The following is a 26550-nucleotide window of genomic DNA, read 5'->3' on the forward strand; positions in this document are numbered from 1 at the left end:
TTATTTCCACTATAATCAAAGTGTTGAAAATAAACCCTGTATGGTAATATAAATTATATAAAGCATTTCTAACATCATTTTGATACATTGTAGTGAAAGCAATCAGTGCACTTTAATGTACCGTCAACGACACTAATTTTGCTGTTATTTCTGAGGCAGTGAATTTATGTTCTGACATACCTGGTATAACACAAAGGGGTGTCACTATAGAGTGCGGTCTACCGGGACATTTACATTATAGCGTGCGGTCTACCTGGAATATCTACACTGCAGGCTGCAATTTAGTATTGTTATGTTGTAGTATTTATTGTATAGTAGAGTTTTATGATAAAAATACAAAATAGTGATAAATAATTTTTTAATGAGCATCAAATAAACAAAACATATAAAGATGTTGAATAATAGCATAATATTAATGACATAAACTTTGTATCATATTTTTTGTAAATGATAAACCTAATCTAACCCCCTTTTATAAGGTTGGTAAGGGTCCTGGTGTTCAGGTAGTCAGGTCAGGTCAGGTCCGTAGACTACGGATATTGTAGTAGACCGCACGCTATAGTAGCACCCACAAAGGTTTATGTAAGGTAGTATAGCTATACTGAATACAGTCAAATAACTTGTATGCCCTTTTACCGTCAGTTCTTTTACGCATTTAAACACTTACACGTCTTGCGAATTTGTCCTTGTAGACAGATGAATTCTTGGAGACTGTTTGCATCCTCCACAATCACAGATAACTTGTGATAGTACAGTATACCAAACACGACGTGATAAAGATGCCATTGAAAAACAATATGGCTATCTTCACCCTCATTATTCCTGCTTGAGGAAGAAGAGTAAGTATGCGAATTTACAAATCATTTATTAACCAATGCTACTTGTAAGATATTGGAAGTGAATCAAAACCCATAATATTGGTTTTGAATCCAACTACTGTACTTTATAATTATGATCCTCATCATTTTTAAATAGAATAGGTTTAAGAACCAATTGTGCAAAAAGAAAAAATACTGAAAAGTATATGGGAATTGTGCAGGTCATAGGCTTGCAACTCTAGATAGTGAATCCTAAAAAGAAAAAGAGAATCGAGCCTATACAGTATAAAAGGTAATAAAACTCCCGCTATGACAACATACGAAGATGGCTGAAATATCTGCGGAATATTTATGGTACAGTATTTAATTTCTTTGCCATTTGATCATTTTTTTTGCTGTGTTTTTACCTTGTAGTTTCTCTTATCCTTCATGTCCTGTGGTGATTTGTGATTGTAGTTAGAGAAAAAGGAAAAAATTATTGAAAATAATTTTTTTTTATAAATTTTACGAGTACAGTATCACCCAAAGAACAGCTGTGGAAAATATGAATGAATTCTATAAACATGTTCAGGTGCTAACTGTCTGCTCCATTTTTACCATTAATTTACAGTGAACTCTTCATTGATAGGGCTATGAAATGGGAAATAATTTAGAATAAATATAGAATGTTACTGAAAACTATTAATAAATGCATAGCATTCTGTAATGTTATACTGTACAATGGTTGTGTACCTGAACCATTAACTTGAGGTCATTTCTGTATAGAAGTTAAATTCAGAAATATCTATGTTAGCTGGAATCCCTCAAACCCGGAACTCTCCGATAGCCGGAATTGAAATTTTCTCGGAAAATCGTCCCCAAAATCTTAATTTTCCTGAACATTTTGGCTTTGGGAACGATTTTATGAGGGGCACATTTCCGGAAAATTTAAAGAAAATTTTCTCGATACCCGTAAAATTCTTGGAAATTCGGGGGGGGGGTCTGGGTTTGATAGACAAAAATCAGGTGCATTTTCCATAAATTTCTGAAGAAAAATTTTCCAGTACCCGTAAAATTTCAGGAGTGGGGGATATTTTTCTGGGTTCAAGAGATAATGTAATGGGCAATTTCTGGAACTTCCGAGAAAATTTTTCTGATTCCCGAAAAATTTCGGGGATGAGGGATTCTATCCCGTCTTTGAGAGAGTCGTCTCTTTACCCGGAAATCTCTCCTTCCGGAAGTGCTCTGCACCAATTGTTTTGGCTAATGGAGATACCACTACTTTCTTACCTCACGACCAAAAGTTAGACAAGGTTAACATATTTATTCATACACTTTTTATGAATACATCATGTTCTTGCATACCAAATGTTGATAATCTTCACCATGACTGACTGCATGCTAAGCAACTAAGTACAGACAGTCCTCATTGTTCATGCCCCAGTTCTTCGCCTTTTCAATAATTTATTTGAAAATTATATTACCAGTATTAATTAGATTTTGATACCTGTCTTAAAAATTCCTATCCTTTTTGAGTTAGTTTTACTAACTGTATAACAGTTATGATAATCCTGCCATCTAGCGTACGATAGCTCATGTACAGTATAACTGATTTATTTTAGTGTTAAATAATATTCTACTCAATTTAATTACAGTTCATTCTGTATTCTGTATTAAAATTATTTATAAAATACAGCTCCTCCCCGACTTAAAGCAGGGTTAGGGAACCAAATCCAGGTCGTAAGTCAAAATGGTCGTAAGTCGAAAATACTTAAATAATACATAGAAAATCTATTATGGGTGTCTCTTTTTCTTCTCAGCACCACAAAACTCTCACTTTTATGCTTGCCAGCCATTTTAAAGTGAATTACAAACGGAAATGTTGTCAGTACACAGCGTAATTTAAAAAAAAAAATTTGTACTACTGAGGCAGGTCGTAAGTGCGGGTGGTCGTAAGTCGGGGAGGAGCTGTATATCTTTAATCTAATCCATGTACTGTACATGAGAGAAGTGGGACTTCTCGGAGTATCAGAAGATGATTAAAGGAGATACTGTAGTGATAAAGCAATCAACATTTAAAACATAGTGTAATGACTTGTCTAAAGCCCACAGCCATTCTGACCAGAATCTCGTTAAAATCATACGCAACCCCAATGGGTCCTGGTCAAATTGCCGATTGTTATCTGGCCGGTAATCCCGATGACACAAGTGATGGTCTGGAAGTTGACACACGTGTAATGTTGTAAGAGGTATAATGGTACTCTACTGTACTTTCAGTAAGTGTGAAAGAATCATACACACAGTACATAGCAGAGTAGGGTGTATGTACAGTACAGTATACAGCACGTGGACAACCACTCCTTCATGGAGAGAGAAGAGTGATAGCTAGCAATACCTTCTACAGTATACTGTAACTGTAGATGGTACAGGACAAAGGCAGGCCATCCTGTAGCATCATATCACCATTTGGCGTGCTTGCGTTACCAAGCACAACAAGTTCACCCAGCAGTAAATCAGTACCTAAGTTTACCAATTGGGGGATTGCATGCTGTCGAGTGCAGTATTGGCCATGATGCCTCCTTGTATAGTGAAGGCTTAGTATGCCACATCTAACATAACATGCCAGCTGATGTACCAGTTATGAGTGCTCACAATTGTACAGGGGGCCCCCCCAAATTCGCCAGGGTTAGGTTCTCAAAATGGCCATGAATCGCCAAATCCGCATTTTTACTCGTGTACAAAGAAATGTATATTCCCTTTGTGTTTGCGCTAAGGACAATTATTTCTTTTACCTGTAGTATTGTACAGTATATGTGTGTATGTGTAGACACACACGAAACACGTAAAAATAAATAATACAGTAATTGGAAAATCCTCTCTCAACTAATGAGAAACAAATTTATAAAAAATGTGACAGTCTACCCTCAAGTCTGTGCTGTATTAATAAAGTACTGTAATAGAGAACGGACTTTAGGGTAGACTTACGTTTTTAATAAATTTGTTTCTGATTATTTGTGAGAGGATTTTCCAATTAATATTTATTTGTATGTGTTTTGTGTGTGTGTGTGTGTCTACACGCACACACGTATTTACAATGCAGGTAAAGAAAATTACTGTCTCTAGAACAAATGGCTCCCTGTCCTAGCCGCGAAAATGCCGGCAACTTTAAAACTACCCACAGACATTCTTGGGTACATCCAGGGTGTCATCCGCGAATAACCGAGAACCTCACAGTAAAAATCCGCCAACTTAGGGGGGCCCCTGTACATGGTGGTGAGTACAGTAATGATCCTCTACTGAATTATTATAGTATATTTATTGGTACTATTATAGTGTGAGGTCTACAAGATATTTAGGTAAAGTTATGTTACACACGATATCTTTGTACACCGCAAGCTATAGTAGCACCTATTTATTAATTTCGAATGATTCTGCAATGTTTTTTCATCTACTATATTAGATTGCATTGCAGTACTATATGTGTGTATACTTTCATATTTTTTCATTGCATCAAGTACAGTAGTAAAGTAGAGCCAGACCTTGTTTTATGAGGATTTATGAAAGTTCACACTTATGAAAAAAGATATCCAAAGCTATGATTTATGATCATAAATTCTGAAATTATTTTTTTCCATTAGTAATCATAAAATGTGCTAATACAGTATAATCCTCTCTTTTTTTACTGCCAGTGCAGTACTGTATCACATTTGTTTCTCTTTCAGATGGGAGGAATACACAGACATGGGTCGACAGATTCCAGGGACGAGGTTCATTGCCTTCAAGGTTCCACTTCGTGAGGTAAGTACCCAAATCAATTACTGTCTCTTTTGCTTCTGGGCCCAGTATCACATGGTAGTTTTCTTTGTCATCTGGTTTCCTTTGTTTTGATGCAAACTTTTTTAATGGGAAATGGAAAAGATTTTAATTGACAGCTTTGAATGTTGAAAGAAAGTTGATGGCTTGTTTGATTCCCATATTTTTTCTGATGTCTTTGTCTTTCAGTGTTAGTCCAGGAGGAAACTGGAGTATTTAGAGAAAACCTTTGATGTTTGGGTAACACTCTTCTTGCATCTGATTCTGGGATTGAACCTGAGATGCAATATTGAGAGACAAACACATTACTGTACTGTACTGATGTACTCACCCTGTGATATACAATAGAACTGGTATCATGGTTGGTTTAGCTTCTGTTATATATCACTCCAAAACTTAGAAGCTATTACTGCATACAGTACAGTATTAAATCTAACTCCAGGGGCTATTATATTTCAAGTACAATACAGTCTCTCCTCGACTTATGACAGGGTTCCGTCCCGACGACCAGGTCGTAAGTCGAAAAGGCGAAAATAATACATAGAAATTCTAAAATGGGTGTCTCTTTTTCTTCTCAGCACCACGAGAACTCTCAATTTTACGCTTGCTAGCCATTTTAAAGGGAATTACAAACGAAAATTTGGCAGTACACAGCACGATCACTAACGTCGGGAATCGAAAATACGTAATGTGAAAAATATTTTATACGACCATGGCCGTCGTATGTCCGGGTTGTCGTAAGTCGAGGGGAGACTGTATTGGAAAGTGTACGTTTATAAATTTCATGCAACAGAGAAGAATTTAGGTATTATTTTATTACAGTACTGCAACACATCTAAGTCTAATATAGTTGCCATTGCATTGAATACAAAATAGGAGTCCAACGGTTATTTTATTAAATATTTGAACAAGACACAAAAATCTAATACAGTAACTATAATATTGGGTATTACTGTATAAAACACTGGAATTCAGGAGAATTTATTAATTAAAACTACATCTCTACACCAAAAAACTAAAGGTATTGTGTGAAAGACTAAAAACAGTAGGTATTATTGAACCCATTTAAGGGGATTGTCTGGGAAGAAATGATCAAAGTATGACCCAGAGTTGGGACATGAGCCACACTTTCCAGTTACTGTGGTATTTCCACGCTAAGCTGGCCCATAAGCCCCACCCCTCATATACAGTATAGTTACAAATAGCTGATTGGTTCCCCTGAGCGATTTACCTCCCCTGGATGCACGTACTTATATCAACCTTTTATAATAAATAGTAAAAATTTTCTAACATCCTCTCTGAAGTGCTAATGCCTTGAAATGATTTGCACTTTGATAATCCATACATTTATCATTATTTTAGATAATAACAGATCTGTTTATCAATTGTGAACACATTTGGTTTGAATTTTCTATAAACCAATCAGATATTAGTATAGAAGAGGGGCGTGGGGTACGGCCCAGGTTGGCATGGAAAGAATATAAGTGAATGTAACCAATCAGAGAATCTTGGGGTAGTCACAGTTTGGGTACAGTACTATAACCTGTCTACCAATGGATGACTGGTGAAATATGTTCAGCTGCTCCTCACCCACCAAGTTGGTGGAGGGAAGTGCAAGTTCTACTCTAGCAGTGTCTTCTTATTGCACTTGTATTGTTCAGTAGGTAAGTATTAATTTCTTACTGTTGTGGAGATTTCTTAGTGTTGTAAGTCCACTTGAAAAAAAAAGTGTTTGTCCCCCCTGATTTAGGGAAGAACACAAGCCCTTGTGTATGACACTGACATGCTCACATAAAGAAGTATCCTGGCATGTTTAACCACATCCTTGGGACTTTTTTAATTTTTTATGTAGAATGTGGTTAGTGTTTGAGTGTAGTGTTGTACTGTACTTATCCGGTATTTAGACACTCAGCAGTTGTAATATTCAGAGGATTTTTGTCTGTTTTGACTCAGTGCCTTACATTTGGCAAGGTGACTTGGTAAAACAAAATCAATATCTGACAACTCTAAATTAGGACCAGTATGTATACTATCTTATATTTACAGGAAAAATTAATTTGAACTGCAAAAGTGAACTGATGCTCCTTGGGTTCCCAACATAACCACAAAACTTTCTCTCTATTAGTATCCAAGCTTTGAACTTGCACACTGACAGCTGAATTTTCTCCCAATATTACCCAGTGTTCTATCCTAAACCTTCCCAACTTAAGTATGTTCTCTGTTTCTTGAATTAATGTCAGCTTCAGTCACACTTTCAACAGATTGTATGATATCATCAACATAGGAGATTCTAATAATCTCCTATGTACTACGTAATGCAATCATTGAAATTGTCCTGCTGGGTCGGTCTCCAAAAGCCAGTTGTCGGGACAAAATGGTCATGTGGTTTACTCATTTTCATGTCACTTTTACATTTTGGAAATATCTCCGACAGTGGCTGCCTGTTACTGATGGAATCTTACTAATATCCCCAATATGTTATTCAGCATGTCTGGACCCTTTGCACAATATTCATTTAGCCATTTAGTTTATGACCCATATAGGAGGAGAAGGAGGAGTTGAATATGATTCTCAAATGCATGCTTACAGAGCCTAGCTTCAATACTCCTCAATACTTCATGGTGAGGTATATACTGTAATGAATTGGCCCTTTATAATCATACACTTCACTCTGTTCAAGTGTCCTGGACACATTCCTGTTAATCATATCTTTCATCGCATCTTGATATGCCTTCGTGTACTCCGTTCCAAGCATACTGAGTCTCCTTTCCATAGATTTTGTCTGAGCACTGGCAATAGACGCATTATTGGGAAGCACACTTGTTTCTTTTATCCATGGGAATTGGGCAACCCACTGTCTACTGTCTAGATCATGGTTTAATCTGCAATTAATTAGAGCTAAATCTCTCTCTCTCTTCCTTAAGACTGTAATTGTTGGTACTATTTGGTTTCTGCCACATTTACAATTCCAGCAAAAGAGTTGTCCATCTGTTTTGTCAGACCAGTCATGAGTACAATTATGATGTCATTTAAATTGGAAATGCCTGCCATATGGTGAATCCATCCTCTAATGTTATTCACATTTCTTTCACTCATATTGTTAACAATGGGTGAGAACCACATAAACAAAACTTGAACTTGTTCTCTATTAATTGTAAATTTCCTGTAGTTTTAATTACGTTACCTAAGGCAGTAAGCCACAACAGTCTGATCCAACTAACTTATGTTATCTACCCGACGGCCTCACAATGTCCACGTTTCTCACTTCCAGTAATTTCACAATCTGGCAAGTTTCAACCTATGGTATGTGTGATGTTATCTCATCTGCACTGGTACCACAAGCTCTCACCTCCCATATGTCACCATTAATATCAATCAAAGGAACACAATATTATTTACTTTGAAATTTCTGTCTTATTTCCAACTTTACTAACTGCCAAATTTACTCTGGAAAACTTCGACCTAAGTTTCCTGGCCATTCTGTGTGTGATCATAGTCATGTTTGACCTCGAGTCTCACAGCTGAGGGATGACTTGATCTTTACTGTTTACACTATTCATTATGAGCAGAACTCACATGTGACAAGAGATAAGTTTCTGCTTACCGAGGATTATGAGGCATGTTATTAACAACAAATAAATCATGTAAACTGTTCTGTTGGTCCTTACTCATATGACCTATCGGAAGACAACTGAAGCACACACCATTCATGCAAGTAACCTCAAACTTAGCTTAAGTGTCTAAATGTTTTAATCCAGTACAGTACATTCAGGAATGTTAAGAGTATCAGAGTCATGATACAAAAATCTTTTTACATTCATACTCAATCTTACGTTAGAGTATTTAAGTCTGACCCCACGATCTGGTGGCTTACTTAAGTTTCCAACCAAATTAGACAGAACCATCACAGTTTTCAAACTAAACATAACTCTTAATTCAGTGTCCATGTATTCATTACCTTTTTCTCGCTTAACAAAGTTTGTGTCAGTTCCTCAAACAGTTTCCTACTGTGTAACACCCCCTGGACCAGCATGGCCCATTCCATCCTCTGTCATTAACACTCCCTGGACCAACATGGCCTGTGTAACACTCCCTGGACCAGCATGGCCCATTCCATCCTCTGTCATTCCACTTGAGTCATCATGATGAAAGTCCTGTTTTAATCAAGTCTAACCAACATCGTTCTACAATATTTACCATATCAACAAATTTCTTTGCTTTAAACCTTCAGATATAGGTCTAAGAGCCTTAATTGCACTAATGACGGCATCCACAATTTTAGCCGGATTTCCAAATTTATCATCTAAACGTTCAAACATCAACTGTCTTCAACACCCTTCACCGCCTCTACAGCTTCTACTGTTAGGCAAGATTTCAGAGCTTATGGGTCTTCTCCAAAATTCTTTGTCACAAGCCGTTCACATATAATCTTTACAGAAAGTAGGTTAATATCTTATGTTTCCACTAATTTTGAAGGATCCTATGATTTTGCTTTGACTCTTTGATTAACATCTTCATCACGAGGCTTAACATTTCTTACATGGAATTTTGCTTATTTGTATTAACTTGGAGCGGACATCATCTTTTACTCTTTCTAATTCTGTTATATATGCATCAGCTCTCTGTAATTCACCTTCATAGTCCGACTCCTCAGGATCCAACACTGATAAATATTTTTCATGTACTGTACAGTGTATCCTCAATAGCTTCATATGCCTTACATACCTCCGTAAATTTAGCATCAAGAATTTCCGTGGGGTCATTCCTCTGTAAACACTCGTCGAACAGCCTCGCCTTCCTGGTCACCTTCAATTTTGCTGTGGTTCACGGTTTCTTGAACCCCTCCATGTCGTAGAGCGTTCTTGAAATGGTTCACCAGTCAGTAAGAAACAGCAAGCTGTAGAACCATTTATTGTAGATAGATTTTGTCCTGAAATAATGGTTTATCTTGCAGAAGCCAACACAACACATGAACCATAATTGTGACAGTTCCAAACCTTCGCAAACTAAACACTTAAATCAATTATAAACTGCTGTCATTAAGCAAACAACCCTCAATGTACAGAATAATATAATGATACTATACCGTAGTGCATTTTTTCCAGCTGAGAAGAGATGCCCCGCTTCCTTCTCAAGAGTTACAGCTGATAGGAAGTTGCAAATCTGTCAGATTTCGTCCTGAAGTAATGATCTATTTATAAACGAGTTTATTCATAATCGTTGGGATGACCGTTTCTGACGAGAAAGATATTTAGCTGAATTATATAAAGATACATACATTCATTATTTCAAATATCAACACGTAGAAAGTTTATCAGAAGTATTATACATGAATTAACTGCTAAATTCTGGTACCAAACTCACGCTTTGGGTGGGAACATCTCGGAAAAATATGCAACTCTGCATTTTAGTAACATAAAGTGAGATTGCTGAAAAAAAAAAAAAATACTGTACAAAGTATTTTTAATTAAATTTATTTTTCTTTGAAAACATTTGGTCAAAACTTGGAGGAAAATATGCAAAAGAAAAACAGGTAAACCAATAAAATTAAAGATATTTTAATGAGATCTGATAAGGGGAGCTTGTAATCACAGTTCTACATCCCAGAACATTAAAGTCCTACCGACGAAGACCGTTTTCTGTAGTCTGGAGTATGGAACGTTTTCTGTTTAGTTTTGAGGACGGACTTACATGTTTTAGATACAGTAGTTAACTAAAAATTTAGATTTAGTAAAGGAGGAGGAAATTCACTGCTCTCCACTCAGTCGATAGAACTATTTTTTCTATGATCAGTTTCTTATATTACATTTCCGTCGCAAATTGATAATAAGGAAGTTACGCCCCCGGCTATTGGGTTAGGTGAGGTTTAGTTTGGTTATATTGTATTGTGGTTACTGTACTCTGTAATGTTACCAAGAACTCAACCCAGATTATAACATTAATGATGAATGTTTCAGTGTGGTCTTGTCTACCTGTGTATTAAAGCAGTTGTCGCCATCGTATTTGACTCTCCATAATCCTGTCTATATGTCCAGAAGTTTTTTAAAGTACCACAATTAATTCGACAAAAAAGTGGCTGGGATTTAAGGTAATTTCTATATTTTGAAATAGTATCAATTACCACAAACATTGCAATTCCACTACTACGGGATGATGGCTGATCGTACTGTACTAGTGGTGGAGGTTGGGGGTACTAGGGGTGTGTGGTGGTTGAGGGTAATTAGTGAAGGTTCGAGTGGTGGTTCGTTCGTGGGTCATTACCACTCACCGGGAAACAATGTTCACCTCATTACCATTGTAGGGTGGTCGACCATACCCTATACCCTACCCTTCCACCACCCACCCACCCCCCACCCCTCACTCCATCACCCTCTTACTGTCCTATCCATCTCTCACCCACCTCCCTGTTACCCCCCCCTCTCTCCTCCCTTCTCTCCCACTCTACTCTTCCATATTCTGTTCCTGTTTTCCTCTCCTTTCTACCTTATCCACCTTCTCTCTTTCTCAACCTATTTATTACCCTCACCTTTTCTCTCTTCCCCCATTTTCCTCCTCCTTGTTCCCCTTCATCCCCCTCTCTTAAAGTATAAACAATCTTGCCTTTCCTCTCTTTTTACAACACAAATTCTCTCATACCCTGATCGTAACTCACCCATCCCTCTACATTCTCCTACTATGTCCTCCCGTCCCATCCCATCCCTCTTCACTTTCTTAATATTATTCCCTTCCATTGTCACCTCTCCCCTCTCCAACTTTCCCCCACCACTCCTCTTCTCCTCCCCTCCTCACCGTTTCTCCCCTTCCTCTCTACTTTCTCTTCGTCTCTCACCTTCCTTCTTACTCCTCTTTCCATCTTCCCGCTTCGCCTTTTCCTCCGCATTCTATGTTTTTCCTTTATTTTACTCTCCTTTCTTACCATGTCCACCTCCCCCCCTCCATCAGCCACAGGAATAAATACCATACGCTTTCTGGCATCACTTGGGAGTTTAGTCAGCTGCTTTTCTATCACTAATGGAAGGCATTGGTTGTGGACACAGTGTCTGGCCATATGGGAACGAGTGGTAGCCTTTGTTCTCGTAGTGGTTTATTGACGGTGTCTGTGTATATTGTAATGTTTCAATTGGTAGCTCGTGTTGTTGATGTTGTGTAAAAGTTTGGAAAATGGTTTTGGGATGCAAAGAGACCAAAGATTGTGTGTGTGTTTTATGCATATATTAAAGCGGTTTGTACACTGCCGGTTAGAAATTAGAGTAAATTAAAGAGAAATATCGAATCTTGGTAATTATACCAATTTATTTTCTAACTCAAAATAATTAACCCTGAAAGGTACCCGAAGATTGCAGAGTTGTCTTAGTGAGAGAGTTACAGGGGCGGATCCAGGAATATCAAAAGTAGGGGTCAAAGAAGTTGTGGATGGAGGAACGTGGCGAGTACAGCTCGCTCGCTCAACGGGGGGGGCAGATTTTTCTATTAATGCCAATATCATGGTATTTTGAAAGGATGTGCACTTGATATTAGGAGATATTCTGAGGTCAATAGTAATTACTTTTTACTATACAAAAATGCTTGACTACAATACTGCATTAAAGAAAAAGTATTGGAATTATCTAATGAAAAGGGGTGTCCGGATCCCCAGGATTCCCCTCCTGGATCCGCCCCTGGGTTAAATGGCTGTAGGAAGTACCGTAGTGCAGTCTTGTAATATATTGTAGTATGTCCTCTGTATGTAAGTTCATTTTCTGACGAGAATTCTTTATGGAAGAAAATAAGAATCAACTGTGTAGGAGAAACTACTCTATACTTTCTTCTCCGTCACTATTCAGCTTTCGAGTCGGGGGTATGTTACATCATGTCCTTGTACAGTACTTAGTGTTGGCGAGATACATTAATACAAACTTGACTTTGGTTAACGCAGAATATAATAGACCAGTCACTATTTCATCACTATGCGATGACCCTCTGTCCTGTATGGCAGTGAAAAGTGACATTACCCACATGAATCTGACCGACGTATATGTATGTATGTGTGCGTGTGTGCATGTATATGTACGTGTACATGTATATGTGTATGTATATACGTATATGTATGTATATGTGTGTGTGTGTGTTTACATATATGTATATGTACTGTCAATGAATATGATGCAACTCTTTGTGTACGAACCTCTGTCCTGCATGGCAGTGAACAGTGACATTATCCATATGAACCTGACCTATATACATTTATAGTTGTTAATGAATATGATGTATTTCTTTGTGTGTGAACCTCTGTCCTGCGTGACAGTGAGAAGTGATACCACCCTCAGTGTCAAGACCTGACTGAATTACTCAGAATAGGCAAACTGTACTACAAGCTCTGCCAATAAATTTGTTAAACTAAAAAAAAAAAAACGATGAGGTACTTTGATTTTTATCTCTCTCCTTCCGTCTGTATTTATTTTCGTCACGCCCAGCTGGTTTGTTAGGAGTATTGAAAAAAATCGCAATGTAGTGCAATGCAGTTTTGCACGTCTTTTTTATAGTTTATATAAATCCGCACCTTACCTGATAAGACTTTCAAAGTGTTTGAGTGGTATACCATTTTTTGGGTAGCTAGTAAATGTGTATTTTATAATAATGGTATTTGATGGCAGTACAAACGTTGAGAAGAGTAACTGTTCCAAAAATTTTAATGCTTAAATAGTAGATTCCAAATACACTGTACAGGTATTTTGTTTCAGTACGAACTGCAACCTCAGTTATTTATGCGTGATGAGGGATTACACATTCAGTGTTGGTTATACCACGTGTGTTCAACAGGTTATACCACGTGTGTTCAACAGGTTATACCACGTGTGTTCAACAAACATGGAAGAAAAACTGTTCTTCTTTAAGCTTCATGGAGTTATCTATTTATAAATTGCACACGTTGGAAAATTATGATTAAGTTGTCCAGGACTCCAGGAGAGTGGTGACGCCCCGCCGAGAATCTGACTGTGCTGGACTAATTAGGATGATAAATGGATGTAATACGTCCTTGAGACACATCACTGACTCGCGTCCTTTATCAGCTCAACAACCATCTAGGTAATGAAATTGTTGCCGCCGAGGGTAAGATAATGCTGAGTGTGTGCGTATATAAAGTTGGCAATCCCTCGTCTAGTGTGGACACTATCATCCTTAACCCAGTTGTGATGATAACGTCTTGTGGTATTAACTGGTTGTTATTGCCTACACGGTTGGTCATTGTTGACTAGTAGAAGGATATATTGGTTCTCTGTGTGACATCTGACCCTCATTGTTGCCTCTTTGTCGTCGCTTCGGCCCGGCCATTGTGCGACCTTCCCCTGATAGCTGCCCAGCGTCATTGTCCCACTTCTGAGAGCCGCTGATGATCGTGCGGCCGCGGTGTATAGCCGAGTGAGGATTTTCACACACCCGTACGTGATTTAGTTCACCGTAATTGGACATCTAAGTACACATATGGGTGGATGGTTTAAATATTGCAAAGGTGTTAGTCGAAATAACCTCGACGGTAATTAAAAGACTGTCGTAATTTAAGGTGTGATCCATTCTACCCAATTACACCGACAATAACGAACGTGCACGTCTATGAAAAATGTTGGCCTGGCCCTCGCTGACTCCCTCCACTACTACGACACCTCATTGTTGAACCCATTATCGTCATTCTCACCTCTTTTGTCGTGGCTTCACCTCTTTTTGTCGCCCTCTGACCTTTTCTGGCTCCCCGATGACCCAAAGCTGGTGGTGTCGACTCGTGGATATAGTGAGGCAGGTGATTGACGGTGAAGTCTTTCTCTTCTATAGCACATTTTTATTTTATGAGGTTTGAAGTTGTGGGACCTTGCATTGTACTGCTTAGTTCGGTGATTAGAAAAATGACTTGTATAGTTAAATAAACTTGTATAATTAGATAAGTAATCTTGTATATATATATAATTAGTTAGCAATGTATTAAGTGTTAAGTTTAGTGAATTATTTATTAATATTTAACTGTCTCGTCTTTGTATTTTAATACAGCTTTAGCCTTTTAACAATGTAGTAATTTATTGACATTATTGTTCTCGTATAGACGTAAGGCATTAGTGTGTCGAAAAGGAAATACCAAAGTAAAGCCGATTTCAACCATTTTTCTCTCGGCTTTCTCTCTCTCTCTTTCATCTTTTGTGCCCTCCGTGTTTATGACAGCCGAGAGGGAGTATTAAGTAGGGCCTAGCTCTTGTAAAAAGGTTCCTACGTTGATTTTTTCCTCTTGTAATTGGAGATAGAATAACGTATCCATTTTTTTCGCGCTGAGAACCCAACAATGGAGAGATTCGCTCAATGGCTCTTGGCCGTGTTGGGTGTGGCAATTTAATTTGTGGTCTTATTATGATTCCCTGCGTCACGGTTCCTTACCTGAATCGACAACTGTGGAGGGAGGGAGGGAAGGAGGTAGGGTACGAATGGAATGGAGATTATTGGAGGGAGTGTAGTATTGATTTTTTTCACGCGCGCGCATATGTGTGTGTGTGTGTGTGTGTGTGTGTGTGTGTGTGTGTCAGGAAAGATAACTAATGCTAAACTTGACCCGAACATTCCGGTCATTCTACATCAGCATACAATCACCCGACACCCAGCACCCCTCTGTGACCCCGCCATGTCTCGCCGTCACCTCTTTTCATTCCTCCCTTCCATTCCTCACTCATCTTAACTCCCTCCTTCTTGCCATCCATCTACTCTCACTCAACTTCTCTCCCTCATCTTCATTGTCTACGACTGAACGATGTTTCTAGCTTTCATTGTTTTGGCTATTGGCTTCTACCCACTTGAGACGTCTTAGATACAGACTGATGAAAATATCAATGGGGAAAGCTGATTTAGTTACTGTACGTGAGTGACATAATTTGCCTTACAACTCACTACAATAATCCGAGATCGTATAGTTATGGTACTATAAATCACCTGTATTGTACTTGTATTAAAGGAACGAAACGTGACTCAATGGTGTAATTAAACTTTGGCCATTATCTACCTGTAATATTGGCCATAGTAGTTCGTGTTTTATATGCCCATTGGAAAGTGTATTCGATCTTTGCATTGTGAGGTGTGGGTGGTAGTGCCGTAAAACTTTCCAGGTGTTTCTTATAAGGACTGTTCACGTTCATACTCACCGCGCCTCCCAACACACACGACCGCTATCAAGAGACACACATCAAACTCTCCTTAATATCATACACTCTGGTCCTTACATATACCGAGCACCGACGCTTGACATTCGGCCCAGACACCTGATGAACTCGGCACCATACTAAGGGCGAGATAAAAGTCCACCGCGTCTTGAAATAAAGTACAAGGCATCAATAACCTGCCCGTCCCGCCCCTCACACAATACACACCTCTAGATAACTTATCTATCACACCCCATTGAGGACCTTGGAACGCCCATGTACCACGTCAAAAATCAACCTTTTCACGCCCCTCCCACGGTCTTGAGAAGGGGGAGGAAATGGAGGGTCGCCCCGCTCGTATATATCACCACAATTCCACAATCTCTCTGCCGTAAATCTCTGTGGGTATTAGGTAGGATCTGCAGGGGGCGGCGGTCCTAGACCCTCCATCCCTGAAGACAAGTGTTATACCTCAGCGGCTCCAGCCATACTCTCCTAACAACACCACTAACCTTCACTCACACTGAGCCTGTCACATTGGCTTTGTTAGTTGCCGGTTAAGTGTGTACAGAGGAGTGGTGTCCTGTGTCCACTACTGTCCTAGGGAAATGACTGTTCTCTGTCGTCAGCGAAACTTTGTATTTCTTCATGTTGAACTAATGTGATTTTTAGTGATTTTGTTATAATTGTTTACGTTCTCAAAAAACCATTCATCTTACATCACATTAGGATACGATACTTTTTCATTATTGCGCCAACCGCCGCGTTCAATATTAAAAAAAAATCATAGAAGCAATATACAGGATTCACTGCTGTACGGTACACAAGTTCTTAACGCTTAAGTTTGAACCTCAGGATTATCTTAGTATTTGCATTCCTTGTAGGGATGTATTCCTGCAGTGTGTACTTATAAAGTTGACAATCACAGTATTAAAAATAAATAGCCAGTACCATTTAATTACTATAAATTCCTCACCATTTACCCCAAGACCCATAAACGTAGGCCCACCCTGGGAGGATTGACGGATGCCCACACCAGCCAGTCTCCACATACTGTATACCTTGGTCACTGGAGGGCACTGGTAGATAACGAGATAATACCAAGCCTCTGCCACCTAGACGGTCGATAGTCCCAGAGGTACCCTACATGATCTTGGTTCATATATCATCCTTGTTTTAAAAACCACCTCGTGTGGTTTATTTTTTTGACGTGTGACTGGAGGAAGTTGATGAAGAGGTGGTAGTAAAAATGGTTTGCTTATACAATACATCAGTTGTGCCGCGACAGACGATGCTGATGCCTTTATATTCATGAATTTGCTGCCGTTTGTATGATGGTAAACGGAAAACAAATTTATGGGTGGGGAGGATGAACCAATGAAATGAAGTTAAGTTAGAATTGGCGGAATATCAGTATGAAGTAAATTAGAATGATATACTGTACAGGTGCTGTTTTGATTTACTGATACTGTATAAAGGTGCGTTGAGAGAGAGAGAGAGAGAGAGAGAGAGAGAGAGAGAGAGAGAGAGAGAGAGAGAGAGACTACCCAGCACCACAAGGTTAAAGTCTCCCCACATCCTTTGTTATTCATGTCTTCTTTATTACGCCTTAATTATTCTCCCTTTGTTGTTCATCTTTCTTGTCGTCGGGAATTTTGGACAACATCCGCTTTCTAACTTTTTTTTTTAATCATCATTTATCTATTTTTCTCTCCACTGTTTATATATTATTGTGTATTTCATTATGTACTTTGTTTTGAGTTTGTTGGTGTATTTTACTGTTCTGAGTCGCCACCGTGAAGGAATCTTGATGGTTTTAACCGTAGGGAGACGTAACGAGGTGGTACTGTTGCGGCTTGTAGTGGTAATGTTATTGGTGTGGTGTTAGTTTCGTTTAGTTTTGGTGCAGTAGAAATGTAGTAGTAATGCTAGTAGTGTACAGTAGTATTAGGATAGTTCAATAGTAGTAGTAGTAGTAGTGTAGGAATGAAATAGAGGTGATAAATCGTTAGTGTAGTAGTAGGTAGTAGTTAGTAGTAGTGGTAGTGTCAGCGGTACAATAGCGTTTTAGTGTAGCAGCGGTGGTGGTGGTGAAGTTAGTGGCGTAGTGGTGGTAGTGTTAGTGGTTTGGCGCAGCGGGATAGTTGAATTTGGACAGGCTGGGCTATCGGTCGGGTCGGGAAGGTTGGAGTACCTCAAGCCCCCAGCAGTAGTGGACGGGCCGAGTCGTGGCTGGAAGGGAGGGGGCTGTCTCTACTGTCTCCCCCCTTCTGTCCCTTCCCCTCCCCACAGTGAAGCACACATCCTTTGGGAGAGAAGGTGGTCATGGAGGGTGGATATGATGGGGAGAAGAGTATAGGGTATGGGGAGATGAGTGTGGGGTGGGTATGGTGGGGAGAGGAGTATGGGGTGGGTATGAGGGGGGTATGGGGTGGGTATGATGGGAGGAGGTATGGAATGAAGGGTATGGGGTAGAGAGTATGGGGTGGGTATGATGGGGAGGGTATGGGGGGGTGTATGAGGGGAGGGAGTATGATGGGGAGTTGTAGGGGAGGAAAGAAGGTTCAAGTTTGAGAAGGGAATAAGGGAAGGATGGTGGGTTGACTGTGAGAGGAAGGGGGAGAGGTAAGGAAGAGTGTGATGAATGGTACTGGCGTGTGGTGGGGGAGGGGAGAGGCGTGGTTGTGGTGGCGCGGGCGTGGGAACATGTCGGTACGGGCGTGGTGGAGGTGGTGGTAGAGTAGGCGCGGGGTGGAGGCCTCCCACTGGCCGCCAACTTAACCAGACAGTTAGTATTCCTTGGGTGACTCTTGTTGGCTGACCCACTGTCCCCAGCTGCCTTGCCTCCTTCACTCCTTCCTCCTATCTCCTTCTTTTTCCTTCCTCCATGCTCCTTCTTCAGCTCTCTCTCTCTCTTTCATCAGTTTGATTTTTTCCAAACAGTACTTAGATTGTTGTTGTATTTTGATCGTGTGTGTGTGTGTGTGTGTGTGTGTGGATAATGTGGTCGTCATGTTGTGGTGGTGGTGGAGGAATTACCCAAACATGTCGTGGTCGTCATCATCACCCCTCTTGTAGTGGTCACGTTAGCCACCTTCTCTTGTCCACATGTAAATACCTTCGTTAAGCTTCTCAAAGGTATGCGTAACGCCCTCATCAACACTTACCACTTCTCTCCCCGTATTACTGAGGGTTTTTTTTATTGAGGAGACTGAATATGCTTTTAGATAACAAAACACTTCTATTTTATATACTTTGAGGACGTCTGATAGATACTCTTTCTCGCGGGCCCTCATCTCGCAATTATAGTCTTAAGGAAGTTGTGCCTGACCAAAGATTGCCTGGTTTTTTTATATTCCCCGTCACATAATATTACTAGAGTTTAGCATATTGGAGAATATATATATGTAATCCAGTGCTCGGCAATCTCGACCTGACTTAAGATAAAAAAAAAATAGCCCACGTTTTTTTCCTTCGGTCTTTATTTTTTTTATAGTATCCAACACCTTTTGTTACCATTGTTTGGTTAAGTTCGTGGATGCCTATCTTCAAGTTTATTATTATTATTATTATTATTATTATTATTATTACTGGTCTTGTTGAAATTATTATTATTAGTATTAAAATTACTATTATTATTATTATTACTGGTATTCTTAAAATTATTATTATTATTATTATTAAAATTACTATTATTATTATTATTACTGGTATTCTTAAAATTATTATTATTATTATTACATTTTCCAGTTATGCAAATTAGGGATTATATGAGTCACTGGATAAGTATTCATATCCTGTATCGTCACCTCTTCATCCGTGATTTGCACATTTTTAGCAAGAGAAGTAAGAATGAAAAAATAATGTCGTATTTGCTTGATAATACTCGTATTTTTATAGTAAACGAAACTCATTTTCTCTGGAAGGTGACTATTACTTTTATATTTGTGAGAGAGAGAGAGAGAGAGTGTTCATGTGTTTTGGGGGTTGCGTGTGATTTGTGAGCCAGGTAAAAGTGTGTTAGAGGCAGGTGGGTCTCCCAGGTAAAGATCAACACGGGGGTCTCTGAGGTGGACGGACACAAAAACAGTCTTGGTGTCTGGGCCACTCCTGATCTTTTTAACCCGGGGTGAGGGGGGGAGTGGGGGTGTGAGAGGGGGTATATTTTGTCTCGTGGGTGGGGGGGAGTGGCGTATACTGTAGGTATGTTCACTGGCGACTGTATACGCTCTCTCTCTCGGTCTAGACCCCCTAGTGTCCAAGGCGTGTTTTCGAAATTAGTTGTTACTGGGGTATATAATTACCAGTTAACAGCGACCCCGTAATGGTTGTTAATGTCCGCCCCTCCGTCTTATCACACTTCCTGCTGGGTCACGTTGACAGCCTCTCGTCCCTTCCTCTCCTGGGGTGGTTGGGGGAGGGGGGGGGGTATATTTTATTTATTTATTTATTTATTTATTTTTATTTCTGGGCTGAGGTGAATCGGTTCGAAATTCCTTTTATTCCTGATGGAAATAAATCGGTTTGTTTCTGTGGATTTTGTTTGTTTGTTTGGTTTTTAATAAAGATATATTGGTGCATGTCTTTGTGAATTTCCCATTTTTTGTGTTTGTTTACTCTTTAATATGTGACATGGCCCTATTTTGTGTGTCTCTGCTTCTGTCTGTCAACATATATATGATTTCTTAACTCGGGTTTCCACCTCGTAGTGAACATGTGGGACCAGTTACAAGTGGGGTCAACTTGTGGGACCAATAGCGCGTGGAATCAATAAACTGTAGAATCAATAACGTGTGGAAGTAATTATTTTTAGAGTCATTAGCTTGTAGGGTCAGCAGTTTGGGCTCAGTAGCTTGTATGGTCAGCAACTTGGGGTTAGTGGTTTGTATGGATCAGTAACGTGTAGGGTCAGTAGCTTGTATGGTTAGCAACTTGGGGTTAGTAGCTTGTATGGTCAGTGTAGCTTATAGGGTGAGTATTGGGGTTCAGTATAGCTTGTATGGTCAGCATTTTTGGGTCAGTACCTTGCGTGGTTAGCGTTTTTAAGCGGACCCTAGCTACGTGGTCATTAAAATAGGTAGCGTTCTTAAGCGGCCAGTAGCTACTTGGTCAGTAACATTGAGGCTTCACACAGACCCAAGGTAAGTAGGTTCACCCTGGTAACAGATGCAGGTGTATGGAACTGGCTACTGGTGCCTGGTGTGATGGAACAGACGTCGGTTCTCTTTGATTGAATTAAGTCACTGAAGCTTAAACTGTGTGTGTGTGTGTTGGTATGAGTAAGTTTGGATATAAGTATGAGTGAGTGAAAGGTGTGTGTGGCGGGGGGGGGTGTAGTATGGGCTGTGGGGTTGGGGGAGGTAATTACAGGTAATCAAGTTACCTGGAGGTAATTAGTGCCTTCGTGACCCTCGTGACGCCTCTGTTTTCCTGTCTTTAACTTCTCTATCTTTGTCATTTCCCCTTCCCTTATTCTTCCTGTTCTCCCTACCTCTACCCCCCCATTCTTCTTGTCTTCCTGTCCACTCTTTATCTTTTCCTCTTCTCCCACTTCTTTCCCCTATTCATTTTGTCTTCTCTTCCAATCCTCCCCAACTTCTCCCCTTCCTTTGGCATCTCCTCCTCTCTCCTTATTTATTCTGTCCTGACCACCTCTTCCATTCCTCCCCTACCTTTCTCATCCTCTTTTCCTTCCTATCTATTCTCCTTCTCCTTCGTCACTCGGGAGCTCTAAGAGAACGTGGTACCATCTTCCGTCGACCTTAAATACTCTGGATGCCATAATAGTTTTGTAAATTTCCTTAGAGAAATTTTCCTTTATTTTTTTCATCTTATCCTTCGTCTTCCACCTCCTTTCCCGTTTTTCATTTTCCCTCCTCCTCCCACCCCTTTCCTTTCTTTCTCCCCTTCTCTCTCATTCATAGCTTCCCTCGTTGTTTTTCTTCCATCTTTATTCATATTTATTTTCCTTCCTGTTCCCACTATTTGGTCTTCTTTTCCTTCCCTATTTGTCTTAGTTCCCTCACATCCCTTCCCACCTGCCCTACCCCCTTCCCACCAGTCCTACCCCCTTCCCACCTTCCCTACCCCCTTCCCACCTTCCCTACCCCTTCCCCACCTGCCCTACCCCCTTCCCACCAGTCCCTACCCCTTCCCTACCTTCCGTACCCCTTCCCACCTGCCCCCCTTCTCCTGCCCTACCCCTTCTCCACCTGCCCTACCCCCTTCCCACCTGCCCTACCCCCTTCCCCACCTGCCCTACCCCTTCCCCACCTGCCCTACCCCTTCCCCCTACCCCTACCCCCTCCCCACCTACCCTACCCCCTTCCCACCTTCCCCTACCCCTTCACCTACCCCTACCCCTTCCCCACCTGCCCTACCCCCTTCCCACCTGTCCCTACCTGCCCATCCCTACCTGCCCCTACCCCTTCCCCACCTTACATACCCCATTCCCTCCTGTCTTACCCCCCCCCCTTCCTACCTGTCCTATACCCCGTCCATAAATGACCCTTCATTCTCCAGTGACCTATCTTGATGATGTAAAGATAGGTCAAGTGTAGGGAGCGCCCATCACCTCGCCCTACCTGGGGATATATAACCAGTAACGACACAAAATATGGCGTCAACTGTACCCGGAGACTCGACCGTAATCCCCTTACCTTAGTTATATCAAGATCAAGAAAATGGCGTCGACTTTACACTGAGACTACTGTACCCATAACTCCTCCCACCTTTTCCTCCCCTGTTGAGATTTACCTTCAATTACTGTACGACGCAAAACATGGCGTTGATGTTGCTCTTGACACTACAGCAGTTCATCATTCTTAACTACGGACGCACAAGATGGTGTCGACTTTACACGGAGACTTGCTGTAACTGGATACATTCTCTTACCTCACTAGTTACGGCAGGGAGGGGCGAGGGGCGAATATCAAGGTGTGAAGGATAAGAGAATTCGGACCCAGGGGACTTGACGGAGGTGTAGGAGGGGGAAGAGGAGGAGGAGGTGTTACGTAAACATTCCTGCAGGTGATGTGGCTGGTGGTTCCTCTTACTACTACTACGACTCTTGTTATTGAAAAGGAGATAATTTTTTTGGACCTTGTTCATTATTCTGTTGTGCTCTTTACCCATTGTGTTTTGTCTTTTTCTTCACTGACTTATCGAGATTTTCTTTCCTGGGTAGACTGACTCTCTCTCTCTCTCTCTCTCTCTCTCTCTCTCTCTCCTCTCTCTCTCTCTCTCTCTCTCTCTCTCTCTCTCTCTCTCTCTCTCTCTCTCTCTCTCTCTCTCAACATAAGTGGGTATCGCTGCTCATATCTCCAGGAGCTATAATATGATGCCTCAATATGATTAAGTTTTCCTCATAATGATATACCTTCACGTCAATAAGTCCCTCTAAGAAAATCCATTTGTTACCTGTGTCCGAGTGAATTGATTATGTGTCCGATATTTATTACCTGTGTCCGATATTTATTACCTGTGTCCGATATTTGTTACCTGTGTCCGATATTTATTACCTGTGTCCGATATTTGTTACCTGTGTCCGATATTTATTACCTGTGTCCGATATTTATTACCTGTGTCCGATCAAATTTATTTATTTTGTATTTTTTTTTCAGTTTATTTTACTAATTTATTATGTTGGTCAGCATTGTGGGTAATATTTAACAGATTTATTTATTTATGGGATGGTGAAGATTGGTCTCTGTGTCTTGGCTAAAACGCTGTAGAATCGAGTCATGTTCTCCAAATTCTTCGAAAGTACTTTATGGTTTCCCAAAATAAGTTAAACTCCACTAAAAGAGTTGCTAATGGTCTCCTAGTCTTCGCTAAACTCGTCTTAAGCAGTAGCTAGTGGTCTCCTAGTCTTCGCTAAACTCCACTTAAGCAATAGCTAATGGTCTCCTAGTCTTCGCTAAACTCCACTTAAGCAGTAGCTAGTGGTCTCCGAGTCTTCGCTAAACTCGTCTTAAGCAGTAGCTTGTGGTCTCCTAGTCTTCGCTAAACTCCACTTAAGCAGTAGCTAATGGTCTCCTAGTCTTCGCTAAACTCCTCTTAAGCAGTAGCTAATGGTCTCCTAGTCTTCGCTAAACTCCACTTAAGCAGTAGCTAGTGGTCTCCTAGTCTTCGCTAAACTCCTCTTCAGCAGTAGCTAGTGGTCTCCTAGTCTTCGCTAAACTCCTCTTAAGCAGTAGCTAGTGGTCTCCTAGTCTTCGCTAAACTCCTCTTAAGCAGTAGCTAGTGGTCTCCAAACTCGTGCCTTAGTTAGCGTGTGTTGTGGCTAGCGTCTCGTGCCACGGTATATAGGGCTGGGCTCCTCCTCACATTAAGTACTTGATTAAAATTGAATTCGAAGAAAAGTTATAATTTATACCAATCTGAGAAATTTATTGGGTAGCGTTAAGAGTGGTATGTTTTTTTTTTTATTATATCGGGGTCAACGTGTGTGTGCGTGTGTACTTATGTGTGTGTACGTATGTTTGTATATGTATGTATATACGTGTGTGTGTGTAAGCGTCAGTATATGCGTGGGGTTAACAGTGGCGGGCGGTCGTGATTAGATCAATAGTTAATCTAGCAGTGATGGGGCATTATGTGTAGCTATCACTGAGTGTTATTATATGGTGTTCAAATTGGCATTCTGTTTATTATAGAGTGAGTGGTGTTTACCCCGGGGCGAGGGAGGTGCCACCGTGTTCTACGTGGTTGTTGGTGGATGTAGTTTACGATCCTAACTCCCCCCCCTTCCCTCCCTCCCTTCCTTGTCCACGCCCCACCACCACCCAGGCTACCCCGGACATACCAACACACATACGGCCGCCAACACACACACACACACACACACACATTCAGAGGCACGCACGCTTAAAAAAAATGATTAAGAAGGGAAAAAATACCTGGGAGACCTTCATTACCAACAAGGTGATCACAGGTAAGGAGGAGAGGATCTTGTGAGGAGGCGGACGGAGAGGAGGAGACATAGGATAGAAAGTAGATGGTTGGGAGGAAGAGAAGGAATGTAAATATTGCTGTAAATTTAGAGGGAAAGTAAAAAGGAAATACAAACGGAAGAGAAGATGATGGGAAAGACAGGAAGGAGTGTGAGGAAAGGGGTGTAGAGGAGAAGTGAAAGAGTAACAGAGGTGACCCACGAGTTGACCAAGTAGCGGTGGTCAGGAGTAACAACACCCACAGGTATAGTGTTTGATGTGTGTCGTGTTACTGAGTGTGTTTACCTGCCTCTTGTCTGTGTGTGTCTACCTGTCTCTTGTTTGTATGTCTGTCTACCTGCCTCTTGTCTACCTGTGTCTACCTGCCCCTTGTCTACCTGTGTCTACCTGCCTCTTGTCTGTGTGTGTGTGTACCTGCCTCTGTCTGTCTGTCTAGCTGCCCCTTGTCTACCTGTCTACCCCTGTCTGTGTCTACCTGTGTCTGTCTGTCTACCTGCCTCTGTCTACCTGTGTGTGTGTGTGTGTGTACCCCTTGTCTACCTGCCTCTGTATGTACCTGCCTCTTGTTTGTATGTCTGTCTACCTGTGTGTGTGTGTACCTGCCTCTTGTCTGTGTGTGTGTGTCTAGCGTGGGCAGGACTGATATATATATATACTGTATCTTGATGAAGTAAAAGACGAGCTTCATATCTTCTCTTAATTTGGTTGCAAAATATCCCGCCAATATTTGTTGTGCAAAACATAAACCTGTTTCTGTCGTGGGTGTGAGGGAGGTATGCGGGGAAGAGTTGTTTTTATGCTCTGGTGAATATAAACCAGTTTTTTGGTGTGTGTTCTTTAAGAGATGACAGGAAGATTGCCTTACACATCAGTGATATAATTAAAGGGTTAAATTGTGAATATCAATTTAGCTTGGTCAGAAATCGTGTCAGGTACCGTAGACTTGAGAGTAGGTCATTCGGCCCATTACAAAGTCTTGATTGGAGATAACGTTAGATGGCCCGGGAGATGAAAACACTTAACCTGGGAGATTGGGTCAAATGTCGATCGGAGATGAGGTCAGATGTCGTGCGTTTGGGTCATCAGCGGCTGGGGGTCAGGGGTGTAGCCCGGCGGGAGGTCAGAGGGTAGGGAAAGTACTAACGTGTATTATGTCACGCCTTTCTGATCGATGGTGTTGACGCCTACTGGGCCACGGAGGTACTTCAGATGCCCCATGTATTCGACTATTCCTCCCGTCATCTTGGCCGGAAACTCGACGGCGCGCGTCTCCAGATTCCCTTCAATATCAAGATTTGTCTTCATCTGTTCCGACCCTCCAGGTGTGGACTGCTCAGGTACGGCTCAACAATGCTCGATCGCTGTGCTCTCCCCCCTCTCTTTATTTTTGGGAAATCTCAACCTTCAGACAAGAAGGAATGGTGGCGTGAGGTGCTGTGGTTCGACACCCTGTTTAATTAACCTGATGATTAACCACCGCAACGCTACCTGGAAGGGTTAGCATTAGGGTGTTTAATCAGGTGAAATCAGCCAGAATCTTACACACACACACACACACACACACACACACACACACACACACACACACACACACACACACACACACACACACACACACACATCCATGTCCATATTCCTATTGTAAGACCTCCAGCGCACCTTACCCGAAGTCTGTACGCGGAAGGTGGAGTGGCGAAGTCAGGTGGGTGCTAGATGGTCCCGTGGGCGCTGATGGTGACCTGGATAACAAGGTGTGTAAGGTGGGGTGGGTGGGGGGAGGGGGAGAGATAATAGGTGTCGGTCCAAGATAGGCTCGCCCACGCTGGCTTTAGACTG

At 41.0% G+C, this 26550-nt stretch overlaps 1 long non-coding RNA gene across 2 annotated transcripts in view; it reads left to right on the forward strand.

The window, feature by feature from the left end:
* Positions 1-26550, forward strand: part of LOC121855079 — a 46886-nt gene that overhangs the window by 1030 nt on the left and 19306 nt on the right. Inside the window, exons 2-3 of one of the 2 annotated variants that reach the window (XR_006086708.1) lie at positions 4520-4595; positions 9716-9859. This is a non-coding gene — a long non-coding RNA (uncharacterized LOC121855079). Of the gene's footprint in view, positions 1-4519; positions 4596-9715; positions 9860-26550 lie in introns of those variants that run through there. The other variant, XR_006086709.1, reaches the window with a different exon arrangement.

The sequence above is a fragment of the Homarus americanus genome, unplaced genomic scaffold (assembly GCF_018991925.1).
Source record: "Homarus americanus isolate GMGI-L3 unplaced genomic scaffold, GMGI_Hamer_2.0 scaffold26734, whole genome shotgun sequence".
Taxonomy (NCBI): domain Eukaryota; kingdom Metazoa; phylum Arthropoda; class Malacostraca; order Decapoda; family Nephropidae; genus Homarus; species Homarus americanus.